The sequence below is a fragment of the Gorilla gorilla genome, chromosome 21, assembly GCF_029281585.2.
Source record: "Gorilla gorilla gorilla isolate KB3781 chromosome 21, NHGRI_mGorGor1-v2.1_pri, whole genome shotgun sequence".
Classification (NCBI taxonomy): domain Eukaryota; kingdom Metazoa; phylum Chordata; class Mammalia; order Primates; family Hominidae; genus Gorilla; species Gorilla gorilla.
Genome location: NC_073245.2, coordinates 70,843,544 through 70,860,055, shown reverse-complemented (window position 1 = coordinate 70,860,055; position 16,512 = coordinate 70,843,544). Strand labels below are relative to the sequence as shown.

Here is a 16,512-nt window from a genome sequence, read left to right as displayed (position 1 = left end):
CGGTCGGCTGACTGCCCCTTCCCAAACATTTCTACACTGCCCCTCGGTCATTTCCAGCAAATGGACGCCACCCCCCGGCCCTGCTGGCCCCAGCTTTTCCTCCTCACTGTTGGTATCATCTTCCAGATCCTGGGTCAGTCCTTCAAGGGGATACTGCCCAGCACCCAGTCCCCCACCTTCTGAAAAGCAACCCAATCTTACCATTCTCACCTGCTCACAGCACACACACTTTGGATCTTTACTAGTTCATTTTCATGCTGCTGATAAAGACATACTTGAGACTGGGTAATTGATAAAGAAAAAGAGGTTTAATGGACTCAGTTCCATGTGGCTGGGGAGGCCTCACAATGATGGTGGAAGGTAAAAGACACATCTTCTATGGCAGCAGGCAAGAGAGAATGAGAGCCAAGTGAAAGGGGAAACCCCTTATCAAACCATCAGATCTTGTGAGGCTTATTCACTACTACAAGAATAGTATGGGGGAAACTGCCCCCATGATTCACATATCTCCTACTGGGTCCCTCCTCCAACATGTAGGAATTATGGGAACTATAATTCAAGATGAGATTTGGGTGGGGACACAGCCAAACCGTATCAGATCACACTCCCTGACCCCCAGCTCTGGGAATGGGCATATGACCCAAGACAGTCCAATCAAATTCAACCCTAGGACTTCCACGGAAACTTTTAACAAAGTGATCTCTGCCCAGGGGCTTGCTGACCTGAGGAACGTAGGCAACGAGCTGCTTCCAGCCATATTTCCACCACTTGGGGAGAGACTGCCTGAGAATGAGGCTAACATAGAAGAAAGCAGAACAGAGAGAAGGCAAAGGGAGGCAAGTCCTGATGACATCACTTGAGCGCCTGGATTCAACCATTCCTGAAACCATCATTCCTGGTCTTTTCTGGTTAAGGAGCCAATAGTGTCCCTCTTCCTAGCATACACCTACTTGAGTTGGGTTCTATTTCTTTGCAAACAAAAGCAACCTGGCTAACCTACACCTTCCATTTCCACCGCTTTGAGACCTCTCCATCCCATATTCTACCATCAACTTGGTTTCAGCTAAACATCCCAATGGGCCACCTATCTGTCCCCCAACCCCAGGCCTCCTGGCTCTTTGGCCTTTTGCCCAATGACCCTCCTTTCCCTGTTCCTCCACTTCTCATCCCTCACTCCCTTTGCTACTCATTGGATCCTGAATTGCTTCATCTTGCAGCCTCCAAATCCCCCCTCTCTCTCTGTCTTGTCTCTCTCTCCTTCTCTCTCTCCGTAGCCTCCTTCTTCCTTTGCTTCCAGGAAACATGCTTTTTCACCTCAAGAGGCCCCCTGAACCTGACTCTTCCACTTTCTCCCAATTCATCAGCTCCACTTTGGCCTTCCTTCTTTCTAAACTGAGCCCCATGGAAATGACGTGACACATGACAATTCAGCTCATGCACCATACCCTGCCTGGTGCTAAGCACGTGCCACACATTGTCTCATATGGTTCTCATCACAAGCCTAAGAGTAAGAGTTCTTCTTGTCCTCGGTTGACAGGGGAGGAGCTTGAGGATTGGGGAGGTGAAGGCAGCCAAGGCCACATCGCTGAGCAAGCAGCAGGGCTGAGATTTGATGCAGGGGGTCTGGCTCCCCAGCCAGCACCTTGCTCTCTTGTCCCACCCCATCTCTCCCATGAGCCTTCATCTCTGAAATGTCCCGTAATCATCTCTTCTGCACGTGGGTGTCAGGGCACACCTGGGAAGCTGAACAATCACACGGACTGGCCCGTTTCTAACTTGCAAGGTGATGCCTGAGCACCCCACCTCTCCAACCTCTCCACAGCCAGCCCCTTGAGCAATACTGAGCACTTTGCTATTCCTCACGTCTCTTTACTCCCATAGTTGCCTCTTTCTGGAAGACGCTTTTCTTCCTTCTTACCTGACTAATTCCTACTCCTTTAAATGTATGAGATCCAATTAAGGCCGGGCATGGTGGCTCATGCCTGTAATCCCAGCACTGTGGCAGGCCGAGGCGGGCGGATCACCTGAAGTCAGGAATTCAAGACCATCCTGGCCAACATGGTGAAACCCCATCTCTACTAAAAATACAAAAATTAGCCGGGTCTGGTGGCGGGAGCCTATAATCGCCGCTACTCGGGAGGCTGAGGCAGGAGGATTGCTTGAATCTGGGAGGTGGAGGTTGCAGTGGGCCGAGATGGCACCACTGCACTCCAGCCTGGGTGACAGAGTGAGACTCCATCTCAAAAACAAAAAACACATTAAAATGACAAGGCAGTGGCACTCTGCACCCATGAGATTGGCAAGGAGCTGTCAATGTCGATAATACCTGGTGTGGACAAAGAAGAGTGGGAAAGACATCTCACTGCTTCTTTCTGGGGTCACACATCCCACCAGCCGTCATGGAGCAGTGTAACAAAATCCAGGAAAACTTGAAACGTGTAGTTACTGCAGCCCAACAGCTGTGGGTCCACAGAGGTATCCCAGAGAAGCATTCGAGTGGGTGCCTGAAGAATCAGAAGCTCCAGCTTAGGGGTTCCTCCCCCAGGCAAGTTTGGGGAGCCCCACCACCAGCCTCCCAGCAACTGTGCCCCCTCCTGCTGCCACAGGAGGCTCCTCCCTCTCTGCTTCTAGCAAGACAGTCTACCTGCCCATTCACAGCCATGGTTCTCCACACACCCCACCAGGGCCCTGGGGTTGCCTCCGCTTCACATTGGCTTTCCTGGCCTCTGGTTCCAGAGGGGCACTTGAAAAACATTAATGCCCCAAGTTGGAAAACTCTGGAGCCAGACGAGGGGCCTCTGCATCAAAGCCAGACCACCCTCCTCAACAGGGATCAATAACCTGGAGCTGGAAGTGAGTTGCGTTCGGGAAATAAGCGTGACGTTGGAGCCAAGCTGCCAATTAGCCTGCAGTCCCGGCCCCTGCTGCCGGGCCTGTTTGCTCAAGGTGATGGTTGGCTTGTGGAAGCTGTGAGCTTTTTATGTGCCAACCTGCGACCTCTTGGCCCCTTCACTGGGCCATTTAGCCATCTAAATCAAGACATCTCGGTCCACAGTGACTGTTAGGTATTCACGCGCGGGGCCGCCTTTCCTCCCCTTGTAATCTAAATCTAATTTATTGGCCCAGGGACATAGGGAGCAGCCTACGCACGTAGCTGGTGTGCAGTGAAGAATATAATATACAACCTTCCGGTGTAATAAGGCTCTTTATAGAAGGTATTATGTAGGGTCTGGCTTGGAGCGCCAACGAAGCCGTGATTAATTCCTGCCTGGAAAATATCCACGTTGCAGCCCTCAGAAGTCTCCGTGGGGACGGGCAGGGGGCTTGGCGCCTCTGAATTCTCACGCTGGTTTTAGATCTGGGTGGTTTATAAGATTAGACGTGCTTAAGCTCCCTGAGGGCAGGAGCCCTGTTTTATGGGCACCACTCACCCATCCAGCCATGATGAAAGGTGTTCAATAAACTCTCGCTGAATTAATCTGGATGGAATTAAAGTGAAAAGTTATTCTTTATGCACTATGACTTTGAGGGCTGGCTTCCTCAGCCGACGAGGAATGGTGCCCACCTGCTTCTAAAGCCCTGCTAAGCAAGCTGCCACCTCACTGAATTGCTGTTGCCAGTTGGCCAGAGACAAACTCTTGATTTGTTGGGGCCTCAGTTTCCACTTATGTGCTGTGGGACAGTGGTGTCCCCAGGGTGAGAGTAAGGGCCACTCGGAGGACATTCATACAACATTCATGGTACTCACTGCCAGGTGCCCATCTTCCCTGCCAAACACTTAGGGGCATACACCTGACTCAGTCATTCACTCATTCATTCATTCACTCAACAAATATCACTTCTCCTAGATTCCAAGATGCACAGTTTTTTTTACATCACGTGTCTGAAACCAGGACGTCTTGTAACATTGACATCCATGGCATACGCCAAAGTCATAAACTGAGGTCCGTAGCCCAAATTCTACCTATCACCTGTGTTTATAAATAAAGTTTTATTGAAACGCAACCATGCCCATTGGTTTATGGACAGTCTCTGGCTGACTGCATGGCAGCAGCGGGGTTAAGGGTTCCAGCAGAGATAGCACGGCCGCAAAGCCAGGAGTACTGACACCCTGGTCCTTGATATCACCTGATGGTTAAGTCCCTGCAGTGGGATCTGTCAGGGTGGTGGTTACAACCAGTACGGTGGCTTCAGGCACAGGCAGGGCTGGATTTCAATCCTACTTCCACCTCCCACCAGCTACGTATCCTCTGGCAAGCTACTATCTGAGTCCCAGGCTCCGAATCTGTAAATGGGGTTGTGGAGAAGAGGAAATAAAAGCATAGACAGGAAGCACTGAGTATGGTGCCTGGCACATGGGAAGCACTCAGCATGACAGCTGTCTCTTCTATTATTATTGTTATTGTTATTATTATTAATGCAGGCCAGGCACTGGGCTGTAAGGGGTGGGTAGAGAAAGCATGAACAAAACCACCTCTCTGCTTACAAGGTGAACTTGACAACCCAGAGCTCAAGACAGGGAAGCAGGAAAGTGAAATATGGAGAGGTAGTTCCTGTGTAGAGGATCCCAGGGGCGACCACTGACCCAGCTGACAGGTAAGTCAGGGAGGGCTTCTTGGAAGAGGTGAGGTCTACACTCAAATTGAGGGATTCCTAGGGAGAAGCCAGTGTTTGAGCTGAGGGTAGGGGTCTTGAGAACCTGCCAGTCCTGGGTTTCAATCCCCATTCCAGTGCTTCCTGGCTGTACAATCTGAACTAAGTCCCTTATCCACTCTGTGCTTCCGTCTCCTCAATTATAAAACACGGGTGACCACTACAACGATGACGGCTTCTACTACTACTAGGAATAAGAATAACAATGCCTCCCTCCTGAGGGGGCTCAGCAGCAGTTACTGCACAAACAGCTATCTGTCATTTTGTATTTGCCTGGCTCTGGGGACAAGGGAGGAAACAGACATATGCCTCATCTTCGGGAAGGGAAAAAGAGCAAATAAATGAGTAAAGAAATGCACAATCATACATTTGGGTAAACGCTCTGAAGAACAGACGGAGTGCAGTGATAGAGCATGGGGAGGCAGGATGGGGTGGGATTGAAGACAACAGACGAGGGCATGAAAACACTCGGAAGGGTGCTGGGCACAAGTGGCAGGTTTAGCTCAGCCAGCAACCCCGGCGGTCCTTGTCTACCATCCCCTGCCTCCGAGCCCCGGAGAGCGAGTCCAGCTCGGTCCCTTACACTCATTCATCGTATTGCTCCCACTGACCGGAGGCGCCAAACCAGCCCAAGAGTGATGTCCCCCGCACAGACAAATTTCATTTGTCTTGCTTGCAAATTGTTTTCATTTCAGAAGTTTGACTTTACTGCTAAAATTTAAAATCAGGAGAGAGCTCAGAAAAACCCCCGATTTCCAGCTTTTGCCTAAAAAATGGGAGGATCTGTCCATTCTGGGCCTCTTTCTCTCCTGGCATGAGCAATCTAGTTTGCCACACTCCCCACCCTTCCCTTATCTCACACACCTGTCTGGCGCCCCTCATTTATATTAACTACTTGCCTGGCCCCTTTAGGTCCCTGAGTTTGCAGCCCCTACACCAGATGCTGGAAACTCCACCGGAGCTGACCTGTGCTGGGTACGACCCATGGCTACTCACATCCACGTCCACGCTTCTCTACCTTCTCTGGGCCCCAGGAGGCCACTCCGTACGGACCATTAGCAGGCCCCTGTGCCTTCTGGCCAGAAGAGGCACCTGCGGGAGACCTGGGGGGATTTACTTTCCTGGCTATCTTCTCGCCGGGTGGCACTGGCTCCGGGTTGCTTTGCTAAAGGCCTCAGCCCCTCCAAGTGCTCCTGCCATGAAGCCACCCTCCCAGGGCTCTGGCCATGGCTCCACCCCTGCCTTATGTCCCTGGAGTGGGAACTGCTCCCTCCGTGATCAGTCCTCCTGGACTGCACCAACCCTTCATTGCTTTTTCTAAGCCCTGCCCACATCTGCACACCTTTAATCAAATCTCCTCAAACAACGCCACTCCTTCCTGGCCTCTGATCCCGGCCCACCAGCCTGGGATGGGGTACACATAAAGTTGGGCACGTGGGCAGTGCCCACATGGGGCGGAATGAAGGGATGGACTGCTGCAACCGTGCTGTCTGGGTTTCTCCTAAGACTGTGTCTTCAATCAAGAAGCTAGTCACCTATAAACCTGAGCGCTCATCAACAATCCCCCCGCCACCTCATCAGACTCAGGGCGGGGTCCCTAGAAATGTCTCCTATCCAAGAAATTGCATCCTTCCTTTCCCCAAATTCGCTGGACCACTTTAAATGCACGTCTCATCTGCTCTGAGAGTGCATAAACAAAGCCAGCTTTCAATCATGTCGGGGACATGGTGCCAGCCCTCATTACCAGGTCTCCAGGAGGGAATTACAGCTGGCATTAGTGTTTCAGCACGGTCACAGAAAGCCTGTGGCAGGCGCAGTCAACATCGTGGCCTGCCTTGTGCAGCCTTTGCTAGCTAACAAGCTGAGCTATCACAGAGGCAGTGAGGCCCGGCCACCTGGCCTGGATGAACAATTTCCTACACCTTTGAGGACAGAAATAGATAAAAGAGCACCCCCCTTCCCCTGCAGCCCCCTGGGTGTCAGGTGTCCGCAGAGCCTTGTTCCCCAGCCAGTGCTGTGTCCTCCCAGAGGCCGAGCAGCCTTTAACCAAGTCATGGTGGTGATAAACCTCGGCGTGTCCAGTGCCTACTGCATAGGGTTCGGTGCTGAGTTGTCTCCATTTTACAGAAGGACTGAGGCTGGAGTCCACACGGCTCACTCCGAATTACAGAGCTAGCCAGAGGAAGAGTAGTGGTTGAGACGCCCCAGCCTGCAACTGCGACCCACGCTGGCCATGATTCCCTTGACCCCTGAGGGAACCAGCCCAGAACTGCCTGGCAGGGCCTCTGGGAGCTTGGAGCTCTTCTTGGAGACCCTGCCTGTCCCACTGATGCTGACGAAGAGGCCAGACTGTAAGGCGGTGAGGCGTGAAGCTCAATACCCATCCACAGGTCACACAAGCCATCTGCAGATATCTGCTTCCATGAGGCTCCTTGGATGGCCTTGGGGAGTTGATAGAGGTAGAGACGAGGGCAGCCTGGCGTGGGGGGAGATGAAATTCCGACACTAAATAACCCAAGCGGAGCAGCTGCTCCATTTCTGCAGGAGCAGGATGTGAAATGAAGCATGAGCTTGGGGACGGCTCCTCCAAGGCGCCTTGTGAAGGACATTAACCACGCTGGAGCCCGTGCACTCGTCCCTACACTGCACACTATTGAGCACATACTAAATGCTAGCCTGTGCTAGGTGCTGGGACTAGAGACGAGCAGACAGAGGCCCTGCCCTCAGAAAGCTCTCAGTTGAGCGAGGGAGCACGGACAATAAAGCTAAGGTCCTGTCCATGCCAGGGCGACCTGTGCATGATAAAGGTTGTGATGGCAGAACCTGGTGTTCCAAGCTCCAGAAGGAGACTTAGTCCAAGACGCACATCCCAAACAGCAAACACGCCTTAGAGAAAGCAAAGGGAATGCCACTCTTTCACTTGCGTCTTTTGATAGACAACAGTAAAAGCAGCATCCAAGGGAGCCCAATTCACAACACAGAAAAACATTGCTTATACCCTATTTTCTCCTCTCCCCCAACTCTGCCACCCCGCATTTCCCTGAGACTCTTATTTGCTTAACCTCCATCCCCAAAACTCACTCTTGCCCCAGCACTCCACAGCTCTTTCTTTTTCCTCTTTACTTTCTCTCCTAGCCCTCTTTTTTTTTTTTGAGATGGAGTCTCACTCTGTCACCCAGGCTGGAGTGCAGTGGCATGATCTCGGCTCCCTGCAACCTCCGCCTCCCTAGTTCCAGTGATTCTCCTGCCCCAGCCTCCTGAGTAGCTGGGACTATAGGCGCACGCCACCACCTCCAGCTAATTTTTGTATTTTTTGGTAGAGATGGGATTTCACCATATTGGCCAGGCTGGTCTTGAACTCCTGACCTCATGATCCGCCCACCTCAGCCTCCCAAAGTGCTGGGATTACAGGCGTGAGCCACCGCACCCAGCCTTCTCCTAGTTCTTTTAAATGTAGGTTTGCAGGCTCTCCCCAAGGAAAGGAAGGGGCATTTCTCTCCTCCTTGCCCGTTTCTCAGCTCATGCTGTGAACCTTGGCTTGTAGGAGGTAGCCATGCAGCTCAGTTTACCTGGCCAGTCCTGACATGCACCTGGTGCCCTGAAAAAATGTTTAATAGCTCCTCCTCTCACTCCCCAAAATGGCCCCGTTTGATCAATAAATTATATAGTCCCTCTATCAGTATATCACCTCCTGGTGAGGTGCATCACCTCCTCCAAGCCCTCTCCATATATGTCTCCTGATATCATCCTCTTTCAAGACAGCCTACACTTCCTCCCTCATGGGGCTTCTTACTTTGAAATTTATTGTTTTGTTTGAGGTCAGGAAATCTGTTTCCTTTTCCACCTACACTGGGACCTACACAGTGCTTGCGACATTGTAACCACTAAATACATATTGGTGGGTGGATGGATGGATGGATGGATGGATGGATGGATGGATGGATGGACGGAGAGATAGATGGAGGAAGGGAATGAGGGAAGGAGGGAAAGATAAGTGGCAGGATGGTGGGTGGTGAGATGGATGTTTGGTGGGAGGAATGGTAGAAGGGATAGATAAATGAACGGGTTTTAGGGAAACCAGTCAGGAAGCTAGTGCAGTCATCCAAGGAAGATAAGGTGGTGACCTGGGAGGAGTTGAAGATGGAGATAAGTGGGCGATTTTGACACGTCTTCTGGAGATGGACTCAAATGGACTTGGCCATGCTCGGTGAAGAATAGACATGAACTCAGGCTTCCTGCTTGGATCCTGACCACAGCCTTCACTCCCCAAGCACCTTACCTGACAGGCAAAATCCCTGCTGTTGCTGTTTCTTGAGGTAGCAGCTTACTGTCATGAAAATAGTTTCAGAGGCGAACTGGAATGAGTGACCCACACCAGTTCCAGGAAGCAGGGCCTGTGGGCTGGAAGAGGCAGGCCTCCAGAGCAGCCTCCACCGGCCTTGCAGGTGCCTCTCAATCACTCCTCCTTAAAGGCACAAGAACCCTTGCTGGTTAATAAAGAGTCCTTAAAACCCTCCAAAGGTGGAACACCACTCCCACGACACAACATCAAAAGTTAAATGGAAAATCTGGGATTCCATCTATCAGCACAGAGCTCAAGCACCTTCTGTTCGGAGTGAAGTGAGCGGCCACTCTGAGCTTCAGTTTGCTTCTGTGTAATACAGAGATCATAGCAGTACCTGTCTCCCAAACCGGTTGGAAGATAATGTGAGAACGCGGTCACATAAGGCTCCAAGCAGTGCCTCCCTGACCCATGCGGCGACTGCTGTTTGTGCTGGGGCTTTATACACATATTTAAGGACATATTTATTTTATCCCCATAACCAGCCTCCAGGTCGGTCTTTCTCTTTCCAGTCTGCTGATGAGGAAACTTATACTTGGAGCACCCCCAGCCTCTCTCCAGTTTTGTGCAGACAGCGGAAGTGGTCACTGCAGGCCCCACATGGATGGGCCAGGTTGCTGTGCCCGGCCCGGACAGAATCCGATGTGTTTCATTTTCTGAGTTGATCCAGGACAGGAGCCAGTACACTTTTCCTGTGAAAGACCAAACAGTAAACGTTTTTGGCTTTGTAGGTCGTTGGGTCTCCGTGGTAACTATCAAACCCTGCCCTTGTCCCACAGAAGCAGCCATAAGCAAGACATCCACAAATGAGCGTGGCTGCATTCCAATAAAACTTTATTTATGAAAACAAGCCCAGGCCAACCCCTGCTCTAGCACAGAGAATGAAAATTCTTGAGGTGTACATTTTGCTTCAGATATCAGTTGTCGGGTTTGTACACGTCCAAGGGTTAGAATTGGGCAGTGAAAGCAGCCCACGTCCCAGTGTTTTCTGTGAGAAGGCATGTAGCGAATTCCTCCCTGACAGTTCTCCTGGGGAGGATGCTGAAGTGGGTTTTCTGGTTGAATGTTAAGCTCTCCAAATTGCTATGTCCGTGGAGATATTTTCTTCCTTCCCTCTCTCAGCATCTTTTAGGAAGCACAAACCACTCTTTCTTTGTTGGTGGGCGGTAAAGGCAGCAGGCCAGGGGATTGAGAGACAGGTCACCTCCCAGAATTACTCAGTGGCCACCATCTTAGAACCACTTTCTCCTGGGAATACATGCATGATGTGAATAAACGTGATTTTCAGTAGGAAGAAAGTTCAAATGTGTTCTCTAAGGGGCATGTTACTTCTGGATGCCAACTTGCTTCTTAGAAATGTTTTTTCCGGCTGGGCGTGGTGGCTCACGCCTCTAAATTCCAGCACTTTGGGAGGCCAAGGCAAGTGGATCGCCTGAGATCAGGAGTTCAAGACCAGCCTGGCCAACATGGTGAAACCCCGCCTCTACTAAAAATGCAAAAATTAGCCAGGTGTGGTGGTGGGTGCCTGTAATCCCAGCTACTCAAGAGGCTGAGACAGGAGAATCACTTGAACCCAGGAGGCGGAGGTTGTAGTGAGCCAAGATTGTGCCACCACGCTCCAGCCTGAGTGACAGAGCTAGACTCCATCTAAAAAAAAAAAAAAAAAAAAATGTTTTTTCCAGAAGGTGGGGCTAGGGGGTGGTGAGGCTACGAGTAAACCTTAGGTCTTCTGTCTTCTTTCCATTGAGCTAGTGGCTTCCAATGCCATCATGCGTAGGTAGCAGGAAGGAATGGGGTGAAGGAGGGGAGCTGAAAACGGATTTTTTGGAACTCTGGGCACATTTAGAACAGAATTGTAACTGTATAATGTTACGGTATCATTTAACTGACATGTCTACTTTGGAATGTTTATAACTACCGTAAATCAAGAGGCCACCAAGCCAGGGCAGCGGCCACACGTAGACATTCCAAGGAAAACGTATAAAATAAATAAAATAATCACACAGTATCAACATTCCATTCCCGGCTAGAAAACGGAAAATGTAACTGCCCCTGCAAAAATGCAAGCGCCCAGAGATGAATGTGCTCGGAGCTGAGGCAGCTGGGGCCTCCTCACGAGTGCTCAATAAAGATGTCAAGTGGGAAAAGGTTAGGAAGTCAGTAAGAACCAAATGTTTGACCCAGTCGAGCAGTACTGGCCCTGCTACCTTGGTTTGCGAGACCCTAACATCGGCATTCCTCCTTACGGTCTATGGGCGACTGTGATTTTCTGCGTTGCGGGGGCATAGTCCGAACAGTTTTTGTGACTTCCCTCTTTATGACTTCTGTCCAACTTACATTATCTAAAGAAAAATAAAGATTTGTTATCCCCAAGGCATAAAATTCTACGGATTTACAAACTGTTGGATTTCTGACCTTAGTGATTGTTTTTGGGCTTAAACTACTTTTCTTTCTTGACCAGTGGCTTGTAAAGCACACATCAAAATGAATTCTGGCTAGATAAACATCTGGTCATTAAAACTGTGCAGGTCTTTGGTTTGAAGGCAGCCGCCGTAGCATTCTTAGGACACCTGGTACTTCTCTTCACTCCAGACTCTGGGTGCATGACAGCAGAGGCCCAGCCATGAATCCTAAAACTGTAGAGTTTTTTTTGTTTTTTTAAGTGGTAGCAAAACTCTTTTGAGCCGTCTTTCTTGTCTTAGAGCCTTTGAGGTATGTACAAGCTTGGGTAATAAAAACTACCAAAAGTTAAAAATTAATAACCACAGGGACTCCTCACATCTTGGCGGACTTTGAAGCAGTCTTTCTTTCTCCCAGGAGAGGATCTTTGCTTTCTGACAGCACTGGAAGAAAATGACCCAGTCGTTTCCCCTAAAATTAAGAAGGCTGTTCTGAGGTATTTTGTAGACATTCCGCTTTTGTCTTTTTGAGTTTAATGTTTCTTTGTTCATCGAATGAGGAAAATGGACAAACTCTGGATTCTTCAGAGCTTGGATTTGGGGTAGGGAAATGCATTTTTTTCCTCTGATGGCCTGAGAAAGGTTTAGAAAGTTTAAAGGTACTAAAGCCCCCAAACCCACAGAAAAGAGAATTTCCAAGGAGCGCGGTAAGAGTCGCAGAGACAGGGCACACCCCAACCATTTCAGCCTATAGGTGAGCTGAGCTTCCTTCCCCCTGGACCTTAATTTGAGAAGAAAAAAAAGAATAAATCTTCAGTCTTATGATCTAGAATTCATATTTTTAGCCCAGGACAGAAATGCAAAGGATAAGTGCGGCTATTCGACCAAGTCTCCCTTCTTTCTTGGTGCTTTTCAAACCACGTTGGTTCTGAGAGTTCTTTCCACATCTCTGTGGGCTTGGGTGGTAAATACCTGGCTCCTGGGACTGTCAGTGGCTGGCGGGGGGTGGGGGAGGGGGGCTGGGGTCTGACTGATGCCCCCTACCTTTGGGGCTTCTCAAATGAGGGTTCCATCCACGATCAGCAGACGGCAGTGCTCTCTCCCCTCTGGCCCTCCCCTGAACGCTTTGCTCCCTGTCCATGAATGGGAAAGAAAGTATGCCTGCCAAGTACTCCATTTCCAAACAGAACAGGCAGGGATGTCGCTTGCAGAATTCCAGATGTTGGTATTTGTATTATTGGATCATAATTACATTTCACGAAAATTACTGCAAAGAAAAAAGAAATGACTGCTCCCTAGAAGTGAGATTTATTGTCCGTTTCTGTCCTTTGTCTGCCTCCTCGCGTGGCCTCATCTCTTACTGGGCCTCTGGTGATTTATTATTTCGGGGACCCCAGAGGGGACACAGTACTGCCTTTCTGTAAAGGTCACCTGGTGAAAGCCGGCTTTATCCGGGTCAGAAATTGCCCTCAGACACCAAGGGGAAACCCTGGATGAAGTTAATCAACATCCACCCCATGGCAGGTCAGTGAGCCCACGCTGGGCGGGAGAGGATTGACCTCGTGGTGGTTGGACCTTTGCCACCCACTCCTCTCCAGATGAAGACATTGATGTTTTCACATCATTTGTGGTTCTGATCTGATCTCCCCTCCCAGAAGAAATCCTAAAAAATTAATGCTGTATGGAATGATGCTTTAAAAAAAAGTCATTTCGCTTAGGCCTTTGTTTTTCTCCCATAGATGAGGGGAGGGGGGACCTCACATTTCTCCATAGCCAGCCCCTGATCTGCAAGCTGAGGTCCCAGGGGTGCCCAAGTGGAAGTTCAGGGCCTGTTTAGCATGACCACCACGCGGACAGAAAGGTAAAGGGAGCCAAATGGCAACTCCAACTTGCCCCATGCTTCCAGTTACGAGGCACCCGCAGGGGTTGTCCGAGGTGACACTTCTAAGCTTTGGCAGCCTTGAAACCCACTGCCATACCAGCCATATCTGCGAGGCGACTACATGACCTTGGAGGAGGGAGGGAGTTTCACCCACACTGTGCGGGCCAGGACCCACGTGCACACACTTCACGTTAACCAGCCCACGGCACTACAGGGAGCATCTGCAGGCAGACTTTGTTCCGAGTCAGAGGGCCCCCAACACCCCCAAACTTCCCTTTTTCTCCAGTTAAAGGGACACAACCAGGTGGGTAGAGCTGCCCAGGAAAAGCCTCTTATGCAATGACAGGAGGGAAGTGGTGTGAGCAGTAGAGGGTTCTTGCAAATCGTCCTTAATTCCATTAATAAATGCCCACAAACCCCAAACGCAGCGTTGCCCCTTCCTTGGCTTAGGAAAAAGAGTTAAGAAAGATCATCAGCAGAAATGTGCTGGCCTGTGTGGGTCTGGGTCTGGGACTGGGTACCCAGGGCCGGGGCTGGCAGCCTTTCATGGAACTAAGCTGGAGGCCCCAACTCCCGGGCACTCCGGATGGAGCTCTCCTGCGGCTCCCAGCACCCCGATGGCATGGGCAGAGGAACACGCCGGGATCAGTACAATTATGGTGACTGACTGTCTGCAGCTCGATATTAATCTTTCAAAAAGGCTCTGCTTTGTAGGGAAGGTATTAGGTGGCTCCGACAACTTCTTAAAAACGTTCCTCTTTCTTTACAGAATGTCAAGTGAGATTTCAAGGGGGAATACTTCATAACCGAGGTATGTTTTCCTTAGGGCAATAAACCACCATTGAATTGACACGCCTGCCCCCCAGGACCTCTGGATTTCTAGCCAAAACCTTCATCTGTTTTTCAGAGAAAAAAAAAAAAAAAAAGGTTGGGGGAGGTGTTTTCTTCAAATGCAGGGAAGGCCTCTCCTGGGTGGCAGAAGGAAAGTTAGGCAAACTTTATAAATCTAGCGGGAGAGCTGTTTTTGGCAGTGCTGGAAAGTGGAGTGGGGTTTTTCTGTCGGCCTCACTTAAAACATCACCAAGCGGGCCCCCCGACGGCCCCGGTGTGCAGAGGGGTGGGTGGGCGCCCATGTGTGGAGGAGGCAGGCTGGCTCTGGCTCTGGACAGCCACCATCCTGTCTCAGCCCCCACAAGGAGGGTAGAGTGGGAGAGGGTGGGACTGCATGAGGAGGGAATGCTGGAGTTAAGTAAGGAGCAACAGCTGCAGTCCCGGGGAACAAAACGAGGCAGGACCCAATGGATTTCTCATCAACTGTGTGGGAGTCATTGGCAAAGGGAGGTGTCCGCACACCCCCAGCTCGACCCCCTCCTGCAGCAGCACCAGCAGGGAGACCCCACAAGTGCGGCAAGCTCGGTGCAGAGATGACCCCCATCCATGGCTGGTGGCCAGGAGGGTGGCAGGTGAGGGCTCTCTGGGGGAGGAACGGGTATCTTGGGAGACCACAGCTGTGCAGCTGGGAGGAACACCAGGGGCCGGCGCCTGCTTTCTGCTGAGCAGTGGGACTCGCCCAAGGTCACAAAGTGAGTTAGGAAGAAATAATCAGCTCCTGGCTCTGTCCCTAACAAGCAGAATCCTATAAAAAAGAAGAAAATGACTCTGGGGATTTGAACAAAGAAGCCAGGCTATAAATCCACTCTCCACACAGCTGCCAGTTGATCTTCCTAAAATGCAAATCGGATGCAGCCCCGCGGCCCCGAGATGCCCTTCAGAGGCATCCCAGGACCCTTGGGAGAAAGACCCGAATCCTTATCCATGGCCACAGGGCCAGATGGTTCTCGGCCCCAGACATCTGGACCCACTGCCAACTCCCCTATGTCTATACCCCAGGCATGAAGCCCCCTTGGAGTTCTCTGTTTTTGTCTGTCTCTGTCTCTCTCTCTCTCTCTCTCCCTGTTTCTCTCAGCCAGAAACTCATTTATTTATGCAAAAAAGATTTCTCAAGCCTGGCCTTGATACCTGGCCTCATGCTGAACACCCAGGATATGATGGTGCACACATAGTCCCTGTCCTCATGGGGCTTCCAGTGATGTGAGGGAGGACATTCACCAAATAATCACATAGATATTTTCAATGTAAATGTATGGGCCAGCGCAGAAAGGTGCAGGGGACCTGAAGGGCATGTAAGAAGAGGCCCTTCTTTAGAGAGGGGTGGGGGAGATCTCTGGGAGCCGCAGGGTGGCTACAGGGGGCAGGAGGCGCAGGTGAGTCCGAGCCTGGAGCCTGAGAGGAAGGAGGCCCCTGTCCAAGGGGAACAGCGCAGAGCAAGGAACGATGTCTCCCAGTATCCAGGCTCCTGGCCTTCCCCGCCATGGATGCCACCCACTGCCCTACCCGACATTCGCCTTCCTGACGGCCCTAAGGCTCAAGCCTAGGCTGGGGCTGTGAGTCATGATGGACCACGACAGGTCACAGGCTCCAAGCCCTTCGAGGGCAGCTGCCCCTCTTCCCTGTCCCCTTCATTCCCACCACAATCCGTGAGGCAGGTGCTGGGAAACTGAGGACAGGAGAAGCTCAGAAACGTGCCCAAAGTTACAAATCTAGTAAATGGCAGAGCTGGGATTTGAACTGGAGGGTGTGGGGCTTCCAAGGCGTCTTTCCCCACCCTCTCCTGCCTTTCATCCCTGCACCCCAGCACCTGTGCTCTGGCCAGCCCACAACACTGGAGAGAATGAGAGGAAGCAAATGAATGAATGAGCCACTGAGGAAATACAGTTGGCTCACACTTCTCTGGGTGATGGCTGGGCCTCTGTTCATAGGGCCCGTGGTGTCCCCAGGCTGAGAGGTGGAGACGGAGTCTCCTGGAGGGGCAGGAAGGAAGTGGATGCCATCAAAGCCGTAGAAGAAACAGTGTCTTAGCTAATTGCCTGGCCTCCTGAGAAGTCGCACAGCCACGACCAGCCCGGAGGTTGAGCTCCACATTGAAGAAGAAATGTTGATCAGCTCTTAGGGATATGAAAGGATGCCCTGAAACCCACTGACAGGCTCAACAGAGGCATGGGCTGGTATTGATCTGGACGAAATCTATTGTTTTGGAGGAGGGCATAGTTAGAGGAAAGACAATGTGTTAAGACTGTAAATTCGGGGGTGAGGAATAGACGAATAGGAAGAGAAATTGGCAGAGAATGGAGAATACACATCCTCACCCGTCAAGAGCAAGGCGAGCCAGGACCCAG

General features: G+C 50.9%; 1 long non-coding RNA gene across 1 annotated transcript in view; it reads right to left on the bottom strand.

Moving 5' to 3' along the window:
- Positions 1-8,393: 8,393 nt before the first annotated feature.
- Positions 8,394-16,512, bottom strand: part of LOC101129187 (uncharacterized) — a 53,132-nt gene continuing 45,013 nt past the window's right edge. The window contains exon 4 of the long non-coding RNA XR_008674502.2: positions 8,394-9,687. This is a non-coding gene — a long non-coding RNA (uncharacterized lncRNA). The remainder of the gene's footprint in view (positions 9,688-16,512) is intronic.